We start from the raw sequence: 14,879 nt of genomic DNA on the forward strand, positions 1-14,879 counted from the left end.
CTTTTCTCCGCTTTAGCTTTTCAAAACTTGAATTTTATTGGAATTGTATTTCCTCTGTATCTTTCTATACTTGTGGTTTCAGACTGCAGTTATCAGTATTTTATGATTTATCCAGTGCAGTAATCTTATTTTTCCAGCAGTAGCTTTATGTTTAAGTCAATTAGAAACTTTTGATGGTATCACTATTTTTATTAAGCTCAGTTCTTTTTGATGTTGCCCGCAGTCATGCCATTTACCAGCCTGCAATACTCTTAAAAAAAAACCAGATGAGGGCGCCAAATACCCTTTACTGTTGCTGAGCCAGCGATGGTGTCGAAAGGAACAGTAATGGAGGATATCCATCGACATTACTGCCTCAGTAAAGATATTGCCAGGCTGAACACCAGGTAAGACCGTTTCACAGCCTCCAGGACGAACACTACTCATTTTACAGCCATAAAACAACTAAATCACAAAAAAGCTTTGCTAGCATACTCAAATTTGATATGTTTACAGAGAGACTAAATAGTCAAAACTGCATTTCTGTCACTTGAATGACATCAAATGTAAAAAAATATAGCAAATATAAGCAGCAAAGTGCAGACTACCACGTATGTACAATTCCTTAAACTGCACAAACTCATTTTGGCCAGGTCTAAAGTAGGCTATATGAAATTTATGGGCCTGGGAGGTGGTGAAAACCCCGTCATTATTCTTTAAACGATAGGTCCTGCCGGAAAACAACTCCGTAAACAGCTGTGAGGATGAACCACATTGCGTTTTGCCTGGATAAAGATCTTTTTTTGGAAGCCACAATGTGATATATGAGCATGAAGTCCAGAGCTACTCTTGTTAAGAGGCCATTTAACAGTGTACTCTGGAAAAAATTAAAAATAGGGCTCATAGAATTAGAAGAAGTGGAAGAATGAAGTAGGGTTGAACGTGTTTTTGAGACAGAGAGGAATATAAGGGATCTATTTTAATCTCTCTGACACTGAGTCATCACTGACAATTCTCCTTGATTTGCAAAGGAAAATGAAGGCTCAGAAGGTCGGAATAGGACCAGATAATGAAGATTCATCCGCTGGATCCAGTGGTCTGACTGTGAATAATGAGCGTTGGCAGTGTCTTTGGGTTTGGCCCCATATGTAAATCATTTACAGTAGGAGATGCTTCAGGACCACCACAACTGAAGACATGATTAGTCGGCTCAGATCTGGAAGCCTTCAGTTCTCTTCATATTCTCTGTAAATTGGTCCCTCATAATCCTCTCAGTATCATAAATAGCACATTATTGAATTTACACTGTTAGTTCGTAGCCTTGAACTGGTTGAGTAATGGAAACCTGCCTAATGGCTAGGGCTTGCTGGGATAATTAACTGAGAAAAAGAACTGAAGACTTTCATTGTGCATCCAACGCAATGTTATACTCTCTCAACTGTGTTTCAAAGAGAACATTATCACGGCTTCTCTCTAAAATCTCACCTCTTGGTTAGGCAGAAGGAGAGGGACACCAGGCTGTGCAAATTTTCATTTTCTTTTATTTTTCAATAACTATCTCCTGTGTCTTTTGATGATGTGAGGAATCTTTTAATGTGCTAATAGAAAGTCGTCTGTGTCCGGGGCTACAACGAAACACTGTTCAAATCAATAATCATTTCTTAGTGTGCTAATCACGGAGGCAACCCCAGACTCCTCTAATGACGATGTTGATATAATAAAAGCATTCCTCAAACAAGATGCGGCCCTGAAGTTGCACATTTTTTTTCTATTGAAACAACAGGCCATGCATTAATCATGAAATTATTTTTGGCTTTTTTTCCTTCAAAGTGGTTGCTGTTCTCATTTTATTATACCCACTGAATCTTTCAATGAACAAAACATCAGCCTTTAGGAGACGAGGCGTTCAAAGTAAAAAGGCTAAAGAGAGGAACAGTAATGAGATGGTTTGGTTTTGTTGGTCTTTTTTGTGCAACTGGCATTTTCAAAACCTGATGGCAGCTCCACTGCATAATTATTGGGGAAAGGTAAATTCTGAACCAGGTTGCACACTTTGCTCTATAATTAATACCTATATTAATAAACAGTTATGGTTTCTACAGCACAGCTTAAATACTACAGTAGGTGGTAGGAGCCTTAAGGGGATCATAGATCAAATCTAATTAGCCATACCTAATACATGAGGGAAATGTCTTTATATTTATCCAGCTCCTCTAACTGCTTTTTGCCTTTGGGTTGTGATGAGGGAAAATATCCTGAGGGACCCAGATACTCGGGATCACAACAATGAACGGTTCTACAGAGCTGCTGCTCCTGTTGGGTGTCATGGTGTTTCCAGAAATGGCTCCTTGCAGCTCTTCCAGGAGAGCATGTGGGGTAGGGTTTCCGTAAATGTTCACAGATGAATAGCAACCAGAGAGCTGGATGCTTAGTCATCCATTTTAATTGTCCTGTCATTTTTTAATAAACCTGCCCGTCTCAGCCAATTATTTCATTGACTTCTGCTGAACAGTCTATTTTTAAGACATTTTAAACACTGCACTTACTCTGTGACATAAACTGCCTATTAACTGATGTTAGTGCCAAGTCCTCTTAACTCTACCTTCCATCATTTCTTGTTCTTTTTTAAACTTGCTTTTCCAGGAGGAATAACAGACAACCTGCAACTTACAGAACATACAAATTACATTATGGGACCATCATCCCCGCCCAATCCCATCATCCCTTGTCTCCGGGGGGAGCACTGAAACAAAGGTAGAATGTTTTAAATGCTACAAGGCTGCAACCTACAACCTTCAGAAACCACGTCTGCCTCTGTGTTAGTGAAGGGAATGGATTCGGTCAATTATTCATTAAGTAAGCATGAAGCTTTCTAATGTTCGTTGGCTGCTTTCTTCAGTGTGATTTTTTTCCCCTTAAATGCCCTGCAGCTCTCAGTTATCTGTTGGAGAAGTGGGATGATGAGACCGTTTTTTTTTTTTTTTTTTTTTTTTTTTTAATTCATTAAAGCTTGGTTGTTTTATGTTGTGGTGTGTGTTGGCGTTTCATCTGACTTGATAACTGCTGCAACCCTCAAGTAAACTATCCCTCACACTCTGGCCTGGCCCCCGTGATTGAATTAGCCTTTGCTACAGCTATCTCCCATGCTGGCAGTCACAGTGAATTTCACCATGTGAGACAACATGATAAAAGACAGGATTTGATTTGCATTCATGAAGCACTTAGGAAGTTCAAAGCGAAGTTACAGAGCAGAACAGAGCACGCGGGGCCCTCTCAGACAGTCTCTATTTTAGATTTCACAATTTCACCTTAATGACAGTACCAGTGATGTTACATGAGGTCATTTCCCATCAACACGCGCCTGTCATATTTTGGTCTGAGGCTATTTTTGTTCACATACTTTTGAAATGCCTCACCCTCCTCAGGTCAGAGATTGTAAAAACACCAGTGAGTGTGGGGTGGCTCATGTGTCCCCGTGACACAGCCCACAGCTTGTGCCACGTAAAAAGAATGCAGTGATCAACCAATATGAGTTTTGTCCTCCAGCTGCAGGCTGAGATTCAAAATTGTCGGGGGACTCACTGCCAGTTACCAGTTATTGCCTGAAAAGAACAGTTTACTGCAGAGAGTGGAATGGGCTGAAATTGCAGTGATGGATAGTGGTTTCAAATTGATAAGGATCTTTCAGCGGGAGCTTTGATGAATTTTCAAACTGAATACAAATGTAGCCTACAGTGTGTATGAGCAGAGGAGGGACCTTGCATGGCACTTGCATTCCATGCATAACATTGCATCCCCCATGCATATGAATATTGATCCATGCACATCTAAAGTAAAGGTTGACATGACATGGGAGACAAACTCAATGGGGCATACAGCCGTGCTCTCCAGCCCATTATTTCCTTATCTTTTTGACAGTTCGGAGCTCTCAAGTCCATGTAATATTTAGTCTTCTGACTTGTCACGTAAAGAGGAGTGAGGGGAATTGGAAGTGCGCAGTCTGAGGGAATTAGCAGTAGCCACCTACAGATTAGGTTTAGAGTGCTCTGGGTATTTGGCACGCTAGCAGAGTGGGAAGGGAGAGGAAGTGCAGTAGGGTGACAATGTTAATTTGAACTCCAGTGTGCATATAACACTGGCTGCAAAGACACATGGAGCTACTCAGTGTAGGCTGTCTGAAATCATCATGTTTACACAAGATCCGAGCATTTGCATTTATATTAATGGGTTTTTACAGTTTTTTTCCCCCTTCAAGCTACAAATGAATCATGATTGTGTGGACATGTGGTTGTAGAAATGCTGGTGTGACCTGAAGTTTAGAGGAGAATTATGCGAGTTGAGTTCCACAGATAGACAGAGAGAGACAGTGAGTGCAGTGCATGAGTAATTCCTCTTTCAACAACAACTGCACAAGTGTTCTTGAGCAAGGCAGCACTGACTGCCTGACTGGAGCCAAAACTCAGAGACTACTATGGTTGGTTTCCAGACAGAGCGTCACTTGGAGAAGAGAGCATACGTGTTCCACTCGACCTTCTCCACGCACAGGAAGGATGAGCGGGTTTGTCTCCCGCAACACTTCTTTACGCTCAGAGCGGATTTGTGGCAGACGATGTCATGCAGCTGGGAGAGCTCTAGCTGCGTGTGCTCAGGATCAGACGGCGTAAAGAGGTTTGAGGCGGGCACCCTCCTGACCATCACACAGGGTGGGGTTCACAGAGGAGTTCCGTCCCCGTCCGCCGCCACGCCCCCGCGCTTGGCGCTGTCCGGTGCTGTGGTGCTGAACGCCGGGTACGAACACAGCCGGCTGCCCGCAGCGCTGTGGACCGCCTGCCCACGCAGACCTGTTAACCTGGAGCCATGAGACGGATCTCCCAGGATGAAAAAGCCTGAAGTTCAGAGGGGCCTCCGGGAAAGGATCGTATCGTGGATAACAATGAGGGAAATGTTTCTCAAGTGTTTCTCTTTTCCTTTTTAACGGTTTTCTACCAACCACCCTGAGTCGCTTGGAGGTACATAACTTGCCGCCAACATGATTTGGGGTGTTTTGTTAAGCTGCCTTCTGACGGCGGCTGCTGGATATCAAACACAGGCGCGACTGCCTTTCTTCCACGGGCATGTTTTTGAGAACTCGCCGACGGCTTCTAAAGTGAACGGACTGAGCATTCCGGTGAGGCGCATCACCGCGCAAACATGGTGTCCAGTCTCCGGAATGCACTTCAAACTGTACGGAAACGGCAGCGAAGATTTCCGCGCCTTCGCCCACCACAAGCGGGGAAACATATTACTGAAAACTTCCCGGGTTTTAGACAGAGAGGCTCGATCAGAATACCACCTGAGCGTAGCTCTGTGCTGCCAGACCTGCGTCTCGGAGTCTGTCGTCTCCGAGGTTGCGTCGGTAAAAGTGGATGTTTTGGACACCAACGACCACGAGCCGACTTTTCGCAGTGCAGACACCCTTCACATAACTTTAGACGACACCACCGCTCTCCGTAGCGTGGTGTACAGGCTGGAGGCTGTGGACGCGGACAGCGGCAAGAACGCAGAGTTGACGTTCATTTCTGTCCCCAAAAATGGCAGTTTCTATGTTGTCCCGAAAACAGGCGAAGTTTTGCTGGTTGACTCTATCCTGGGGCTCCCCTCGAAAGTCAAATTCTGCGTTTTTGCCAGAGACCACGGCTGGCCCCCTCTGACCAGTAAAGGTGTAGTGGTTACTATTGCTCCACAGCGATGGGCGACGCGTCCTGCTCAGCCGGTGCGCTCAGGAAGGGCAGGGCGCTCGCCGAGGGCATTACTTGACCCTGGCATCGTGATTTCACTCAACGTGTCTGAAGATGCCAGCATCGGCTCGGTCATAACGAACCTGAGTCCCGCCATGTTTCAGTCAGCCGCCTACGAGTTGATCTACCCGGAGTCCGAGGGCTCTCCGGTCACCGTGGGGCGCGACAGTGGAGATATCACGATAACCAGGAGGCTGGATAGAGAGACAGAGCCCTTCGTGGAGCTCACAGTTAAGATTCAGGACAAACGAGGTGTGTAGAATATTATTATTAATCCGCACTTAAGTTGGGTCATGCACTCCCCTCCTTTCTCCGGGATTTATTTGCATTGTGCCCTATTTTAATGGAATGCTGCACATTATGGGCACATGGTAATATTGTGCCACCATCTGGACACCTCACCCCTTCGTCAGTGGAGCCCCCCAACAGGCCTGACATAGCCACCCATCACATCCACACAGGAGTGTCAGTGTAGCTGCAGCATAGGCTCACTCCACAGGTGTGCCTCATAAATATCCACCCATCCACATACCTGAAATATCCTCCCATTGATGAAACATTCAGTGTGGAGATTTTCCATGCATTCCTGTGATATTTGGTGAATTGAATATGATGTGCACGAGATGTTCGAGTTGTGATCGAACATTAGAGGCTCATTTGAAGCAGGGAGCACACAAGTTTACGTTTGAAGGTTTGTGAAGTGGTTGAATTATGTCCTTGATTGACATAGTTTGTGACTGTGAAGTTGTTTTCAGAGCTAATCCTTGCAGAGTGGCAATCCACTGCGACCTGGTCTCTCTCATCGTTTGGCATTACCCCTCTAATCCTCCTCTTATTCACTCTCTAGTCCCAGGGATTTGAAGTAGCACTGCCACATTCAGGCGTCCTCTGAAATTCTGTGAGGAAAGGTACATCCTGTCAGTTGTTAAAATGTTGTTTCGCTCATCCAAAAGTTCAAATTCAAGCTTAAAAACAAGAGGGCAAAAAAAAAAAAAAAAAAACCCTCAAAAAAACCCAAAAAACAAAAACAAGAAATCAAAATGATTTGCTATGTAATTGAGCTACACGGTGTGCAGGAAACAGTGTGCACTGTTTTCATCTGAATTGCGTACTGCTGTTACTTTGCACAGCATGTTCTAGATTGTAATTGCATGCCTGATTGGGACACATTCTTGTAAAGGGGTGTCTGGAGATTTTTCAGAGAGAGCAAAAATAGTCAGAATTCTGATGGCTTTTTTTTTTTCCCCACAGATGCGTAACAGAAATAAGCTGCTCTAGCCTGACAGATATTCAGATACCTTCTTCCATTTTACCTCTCTCACCTGCAAAACTCTCCTCTCCTGATCAAAGGCATGGCATGTCCTTTATCCTGTGACTACAGCTTTCCAGACAGAATCCTGACAGAAGTCTTGGAGGACAGGCCTTTCTTCTGCTTGTCTCATTCCCAATCCTTTTTTTTTTTTTTTTTGGATTTTTTGAGATTTATGCTAATCTCCTATGTGAATTTTCTTCCTACCATTGCATGTGGGTTTGCTTGGGTGTTGCAAGGAATTTGTGGTCTGTCTCACAGATAAAGGAGCGAGTTCACTGATACATGAGAGAAAGAGGCAGGATGAGTGAGATGCTTTGTGTGTGTGTGCGTCTGCCCTTGTAGGTGTTTGTTTGTATGCAAGTGTGAGACTGCACGGTCATATGAAAATTGGCCAGGTACAAGAACAACAGTTTTAATAAGGCCCCATGTGTTGCATCGTCTCCACTTATTTTACCTCGGTGAACTCGCTGTAGCACAGAGCTGTCCGTGGTGCTGACAGTCACCTGCTGAATGTCAAACAGAAAGCACTGACAGGCAACAGTCTGGCAGCAGTTCAAAGAACAGTCTAGTCAGCAGCATTCAGTGCTAACCTTAAAAAATATTTACTATATTATTCACATTGATGGGTGGACATAACGATAGGTACACTTAAGCACAATCCAGTTCAACAGCATGACAAAGCAAGGCCTCAAAAACCAGAGCTACAGTTCTAAAAATGGGGCAGTGACAAAGGTATAGAACAACCTTTGCCTTTGTAATAGTGCAGGTCCTTCTTATTGCAGCATTATTGTCGGGATTCCATTCAGCTGTTAAGTTTCCTTTCCTGTGCACACTGAGCCTGTCACTTTCATTCTAACACTAAGGTACCAATACAGATGAAAGTCTAGTCTCTGATCCTACATACGTACAACTACTAGTACCATGACTATTAGCATTATCACCACACAGCCATTTCTTCTAGCCTATGTGTAAATGTGAACATTAGTGATTAGTTTTGTGCATAACTACGTGGTATTTGCTTTCCTGGATAATTCCAAGAATACACGTGTTCACTACAGTCTGTGTGCGATAAAAAAAATATGTGGTTACTGGTTCATGCAGATTTTCTAAATGTGTAGTGAATGAGTTCATTAACCGGTTAACGTGTGCATGAAACGCTAATCACACTGGTGCAAGGCTTTCTTATGTTAATAAGTTTGCTGTGGGTACGGTGTTATGATTAGAGCTGTTATTTGTGCTGTTCAAATGGAGATTAAAAAGTCTGGTTTGACACTGAGATATCTTAGATAAATTATTCTGGCACACTGCAGATGAAGGGGAGATGAACCAGCAGTCCTGGATTACTCTCAGTATGGGGTCTATCCTCATTGACATACTTACCTGAAAGAAAATGTGTTTACTAAGAACTCATCCTCCGTCCCCCCATGGCTCTCAGACGTGACATGTTTGAACGCTGAGCCATCTTTGTAGTCTGTTGTATTGATCATAAACAATGATAAAAGGTTTTGTTTGGAATAAATGTTGAATAAATAATGCTATGATTAGCTAAGTATGTGCCATGTTTTACTATTAGGGAAGAGAATGGAGTGCCACAGTATTTTGCACAGATTTTACCCAGGAATTTCCCTCCATGCAATAAAAAGGCAGACCTACATACACCAAAATGTTTTTGCTCCTTGTAGTTATGAATATAATTAAAATAATTTACCATAGCTCTCATATCAGCCCCTGCTGATATCCACATCTGATAGTTATTAGTGTGATTGGCATTTTCATCAGAGATTGATCAGTTAATGTAATCATGCAAACATGGCCTCACATCTGACTGCTCAATGGGAACATTTACATTGTTTAACCAGTATGCGCTTATTCTTTACTCTCGCTAATTTCTGAGGTAACGTTATATTGCATATTACCTTCATGGCGCTGTGATTCATTACACCACTTACTTTTTAATTACACCCTCAAAGTTAGGAATTACTTTCTCTTTCACAAAAACAAAACAAACATTTCACTTTTTTTCCATTCAATTATACTTTACTCAAAACTTTCTTTAACTTGATAGGAAAATTAGGTTGCGTAACTCTTTATCTGAGAATAAGTACAGTATAGAGCTTTATTTTTAGATAACAAGACATTTTGGGGGGATTTGGGATCTAATTAGGACTTTACCGAATGTACATAAAGAGGATTTCAGGACCCCTGACAATCTTTGACACTGTTCCTCCCGCTCTGATGCATCAGATTTAGTACACAGTAGTATCACCTTGTTTGTCTAAGGAATCTGTTCTTACTCAGGGCGTCATGAAAGTATTTCTCCTTGGCTAGATCCCCTGCTAATGTTGGAGAAATATTTACCTTCTAAACTCTATTGAGAACACCAACAATCCCCAGAGAAAACAATGAAGTGATATTTCTCTGACATAGCCTCTGTGTATCAAACCAGCAGTACAAGAAAAAAAAAAAGGTAAAAAGCAATGGAAGTAGGCCATGACTCATGACTCACACAGTTATGTGGTGTTGTTTTGAGGAGAGGGAGTGAGGGACCTCTACAGCTCTTCCTGTAAAGGATTTTTGCTGGTCCACAGAGGACGTCAGTTTAGATTTGTATTGGTGGGGAATTTCTGCTTTTGGTTGTCCCTCCCAAAGAATCCTTTTCTTTGCACTTGAGTAGGAATCTGTTAATGGTATTTGACGGGTAAGGAGGAGTATTGAACAAGCGGTGCAGCCCTTTGTGAGTTGGAGTGTTTTCTCCCTCTGCTTTAGGTATATGTGGGCATGGTGGCATTCAGCTTGTGGTAATCACCTCTTCTCAACCTGTTTTGTCGGGGAACCGTCCTCTGCTCTCTCTCTCTGTCCTCTTCCCTCTTCCTGTCTCTGTCTCATAGTCAGCATCTCGCCTCATGCTGTCTTTAATCCAATTTCCCCCTTTCTACCCCCACCCTCCCCTTCCCAATATTTGCATATTCCCCTTGTGATGTGAAATGAATTGAGAAGAGGCTCGATCTCATTTTTGTTTGTAATTTGTGACTGTGGGGGATGTTTGTTTAAGTAGAAAACAATTTCACAAAAAGCTGTCTGCATTTATTGAATGTAGTAAAGAAAATATGCCCGTGGTGATAATGGTTTTTTTTTTTATGTGATTGTGAGCATGTGTGTGATTTCATGTGCATATGCATGAGTTTTTTTTTTTCATCCGCACATCTAATTGTGTAAATTTGTTTCTGTATCAGTCTGTGCGTGTGTAAAATGTTATGATTGTCCTTTCAGTATCCTGATCCCCCACAGCAGAGATTCTCAGATTTGTTGCATCTGACGACATGCCGCGAAGCTGTAACATGCCTGCAGCATTTGATTTCTGCTCTGTGGTCTCTCAGATATCAAATGGATGTGTCTATGCAACATCCCCGCAGTCCTCCACAGTCCTAGCATGTATCTGATGCCATGTAGGAGGGAAGGGGAGAGCACACATTTTTTTAAAGATGGTTTTAAGCACAGGGAACAAGAGCAAGGAGATGAAGGAAAGTGGCTCTCTTGTACATGCATAGGAGATATTTAAAGTGCTTACAAGACTCTGCTATCAGGGGCACAGAAAGGTCAGAACAAGCTGTGATGCTGGGGGCATGGTCAAGATCAAGAAGGTTATGGCAAAGGTAAGAACCCGGAGGAGGAATGAGAAACACAGGGAAGGATGGGGGCAGAAAAAGCGTGCCAGTTTGTGAGATTGTTTTTTTCCTGTGTGCCTATAAGCTTTCATCAAGATAAGTGAAAGGCATCCAGATCAGAGGCAGGGAGTTGTATACTGCTGATGAGAGGTCAGCTTGGCGAAACATAATTGTCGGATGGTTAGAGGGCAGGAATGAGAAACTATTGGGGTGGCAGGAGGAGAATGAGGTGTGCATGTACTCTAGCCTGTAGTGCAGAGTGGATGGTTACAGGGCACAGAGGGGTGCGAAAAAAAAATATAGTACTGTACAACTGTGAAAAGGGCAGTGTGTGCTAGTATTTGTCAGAAGACTGTTGGGGGACAAATAGAGGGAAGATGAGAAGTATGACCTGGCCTTTGGAATGAAGGGAGAAAGCAAAAGATATTATTTGTGTTTGTGTTATAGTAGCAGATAGGGATGTACCAGTCTGACTTTTCTTTTTCAGCACTGATTCTGATACCTTATGGCCCTTTACCAGTGCTCTATTTTTTCCAAATTTAAACCTGAAATGAATGGGGATCATTTTCATGAAAGGTAACATGTAGCCAGGTATTCTCGAATAAGTCCTTTAAAGTAAAAGAGAAAATATGCTGTTTGTAGATTTCCTTGAGAAAATCTGATAGGGATGGCATGATTTATCAGTGCCAAGGTTTGGTTAGGTTTAGGCACAAAATCGACTTTGTCAACATGTTTAAAACAATTACTGAATCCTTAAAATTAGAAGAAACTCCCATTGACTCTTGTCGCTGGGAGTTGCAAAAAATGTCAAAGTCTGACATTTTGATGACTCGTTCATCATCCTAACCCCCTCCCTTCTGTGGACTTCGCATTTCTATAACAATGTCACACTACGTCTGACTGACAAGAATCATAATTACTACAGCTGCTAGAGGTCCTTGTCACTTGAACTGTATACATGTCGTTATTGGGCACTTGCTGAAACGAGTGATGCTCCAATCTCTGGGGATTGCTGTGGCAGTAAAGACTGACTTGACTCAAAGCTGTAACATGTAACCTTTCTGCATTAAAATATTTAAACATGACTAGACTTATGTTATATATTTTTTGAATTGTGTACTTACATTATCTAAAATGTTTCCAGCTATTTTCAAACCTAGAAAAATCAGTAATATTAATCAAGGTAACAGGCCTTTTGACTTGTTTGTACACCAATGACGTCGTATCCTCTCTGGATAATTCCGCTCCTGTTAAAAACCTCCTGAATGTCTGGATCAGAAGTTGTCAGAGAAACAAGCTCAGCAAACGTTAGCAGCAGCTTGGCTCGCTGCCCCCTCCAGGGCTATTTTTAATGTGAAATAGCTTTATTCAGTGTTTTTATGGGTTTCGATTACCTGGTCTGTTTGTTTTGGAGAGCAGGAGACCTCTGTGAATAACTTGGCTTCTGGTAAAAAATAAAAAACCTCCTGAACAATTGACACTGAGGGAATCCTAACTCAGAGCAGCAGACTGCAGTGTCAGCAATGGTGGTGAAGACAACAACTCCCAAGATCCCATGCTGTTTCACAATGTCACCAAACTCCATCTTTTGTTATAGTTTTGATTGAGAGACCCCTAGTGGAAAAAAATTACACAGTGTGGGAGTAATGAATATAACTAATAGAAACAACAGGAACAGCCAAATTTTATAATGACAATGACAGAAAGTGCATTTGGTATGAATCAGTCTTGTATGAACAATATGTTATTTGCTTAATAAGGTCAGCATCAACCCTGATATCATTCACAAGTTCATATCATGGCATCCCTAGTAAAAAAATATTCAGGAAGCTAAATTATAATAATATACAAAATATATAGATACAGAAGAATTACATATTTACAACAAGAGTAGCAGCGTTTGTGGGATATTGCACAGATGCGTGAGGTTGTTACAGTGGTGAGTGAGTTTGTGTGTGTGTGTGTGTGTGTGTGGGGATAAGTTAGCAGGAACCATACAGTTATTATTAGGGCCAAAGATGTGGAATGATTGTATGTGTTTGTCATTCGGTTAACACGAGGAATGTATATCTCATTATAGCAGAAAACTCAAGACTTAACCCACACTCTGTAAGTTATGCAAGTTTCTCTGTGAGGTGTATATATGAGTGCTGCATACGGCGGAGGGCTGTGAGGATAGTCATGGCGACAGGGAATTTTTATCTGGCAAAGGGTCTGCATTATTGATGCCCATTACCACAGGCATTGTCAACTCTAGGCATTGCATGGAGGCAGGCGCTGTCAGGTAAATGTCTTGCTGACCTCCAACGGCACAGATTCCCAGAATGCCTCCATGCAGCCCTGGTGTCTTCCTGTGTGATAAATGAGCGGGACTTGCACATTGTACAAGGGGCTTATCACCAACGGAGAAGGTTTTGTTTTATTAAATCTAATCCATGATGCGCTGACACCAGCTTAGTGGGAGACAAAGGGTTGATTTTGAGGGTTTTGTTGACATAATTAAATTTTCTGCTGTGGTGTTTGCGGAGATTGCCTAAATTGAGAATGATCTATAGTGCACACATTCACTGCCCGGTCCTCTCCACAGCTGCCATTTCTCCCGTCCATCTAAAAGTTTTGCTTTGACTCCACCTTTGCATTCTGGATAGCCTCTCAGTGGCATTTCCCCAGAGAGAGGGCTGAATTGATTTTGTGGTATTGATTAACCAGGAGCTGTTTTGCTCCCAGTCACAAAACATCACTTTAAACAACAATTTATATGTCGCAGAATAGGCAGTGACAGACTGCTGCTGATAGTTTACAAACTCGCAGAGAGGTAGGTGTGTGATTGAGTCGAAGGGCTGATAGAACTGTCCTGAAGCACTCTAATGAATCAGCCTCTCAGACAAGCCCGCCTATAGGCGAGAATGAGCAAGGGAAAATTGGAGCTAGTGCTGGGATATGTCGTGGGAATTCAATGCTTGTGCTTATTTATCTATTTGGTCTCGAATTTCTCAACCTTTTGTACCCAAAGGTCCAATTAACTGAGCATAACAATGGTTGCAGCTCAGCTCTCTGCGGCCAAAGGAGTCACTGATAAACACACAGGACTAAGACAACTTTGAAAGCTTTGGTGGGTGAAGTGTGAACAAGGAGATTTTTAATGTAGGAAAAAAGATCACATGGCTGGCCAAGTTGCCTAGTGAGATGTTTTGACATGCCATGAACTTTGCTTTGGAGTAAAGCGCACAAATTGCAGAAATTGTGCAACACCAATTTGCAGTCAGCGAGTGTGTGGCTTTTGTTGAAAAGATGAGAATGACTTCCAAGCAAAAAGAGATGGTAGAATGAAGAAAAAGACTTTTGCTAAATTTTAGTCTGACTGGTGATCAAAAAGACTATGCAGAGAGCCAGGGAATTGTGGCTCAGATTTGAAAATGTGTTTGAAGATGATGACCATCTCATGGTTCAGTTATTTAATCAATTCCAGGAAACAGAGAAATTGTTCAAAACTCCATCTTAGCCAGAGGACGGCTGATTACAGTAGCAGGAGTCTTTGATGCAGAGAAAATGTACGTTGTGCCTGTCAGGGCTGAAGAGCATCTAGGAGAGAGCATGGGGCTACATGGGCTGTGGATACTTTGAGATGCAAGATTGAGTGTGTGTTAAGAGAGTGGGAGATGTATAGAGAGATATGCAGACGGAGGCTCTGACCACCACAAAGGATGACATGCAAAACACCTTTTTTTCCTGTTCCTGCCTGTTTTGTCATCTGGCTTAGACTGTTTATTATATGCTTTTGCTATGTTCTCCCCATTTGCATTTGGACATTTCTGTTATGTCTGTTCCAAACTTGGCTCATGTGCTTGTGCATGTGCATGGAGGGGGATGTGTGTGAGTGTTTTTTTGTTTTTTTTTCTCAAACAGTGTTCCAGCCACCAATGTGTGTCTGTTCTCAGCGGAACTAGTGAACGTCTATGGGTTTCTTTCTCTCTCTCTGCCTCGACAGCGCAGGGCTTAATTCTGTGGACTAATCAGACCATATGGTCTCCACAGTCTTATGATGTGCTGAGAAGGATGGGATAGAGATGCTGCTGTGTAGTTAATAGTGCCAGCCTTGCCGCGGAAACGCAAAGACACGCGCCGCTGCCACACATTGAGGATCAA

The 14,879-nt window shown here is 42.6% G+C and overlaps 1 long non-coding RNA gene across 1 annotated transcript; it reads left to right on the forward strand.

Annotated features, from left to right (window-relative positions):
- The first annotated feature begins 101 nt into the window (after positions 1-101).
- LOC139627231 (uncharacterized) lies at positions 102-2,986 on the forward strand. Its single transcript, XR_011692536.1, has 3 exons — positions 102-386; positions 2,188-2,355; positions 2,623-2,986. It is a non-coding gene; the product is annotated as an uncharacterized lncRNA (long non-coding RNA).
- Positions 2,987-14,879: the final 11,893 nt, after the last annotated feature.

This window comes from Trachinotus anak, unplaced genomic scaffold (genome assembly GCF_046630095.1).
Source record: "Trachinotus anak isolate AG129_WGS33_773 ecotype Australia unplaced genomic scaffold, CSIRO_AGI_Tana_v1 ptg000002l, whole genome shotgun sequence".
Classification (NCBI taxonomy): domain Eukaryota; kingdom Metazoa; phylum Chordata; class Actinopteri; order Carangiformes; family Carangidae; genus Trachinotus; species Trachinotus anak.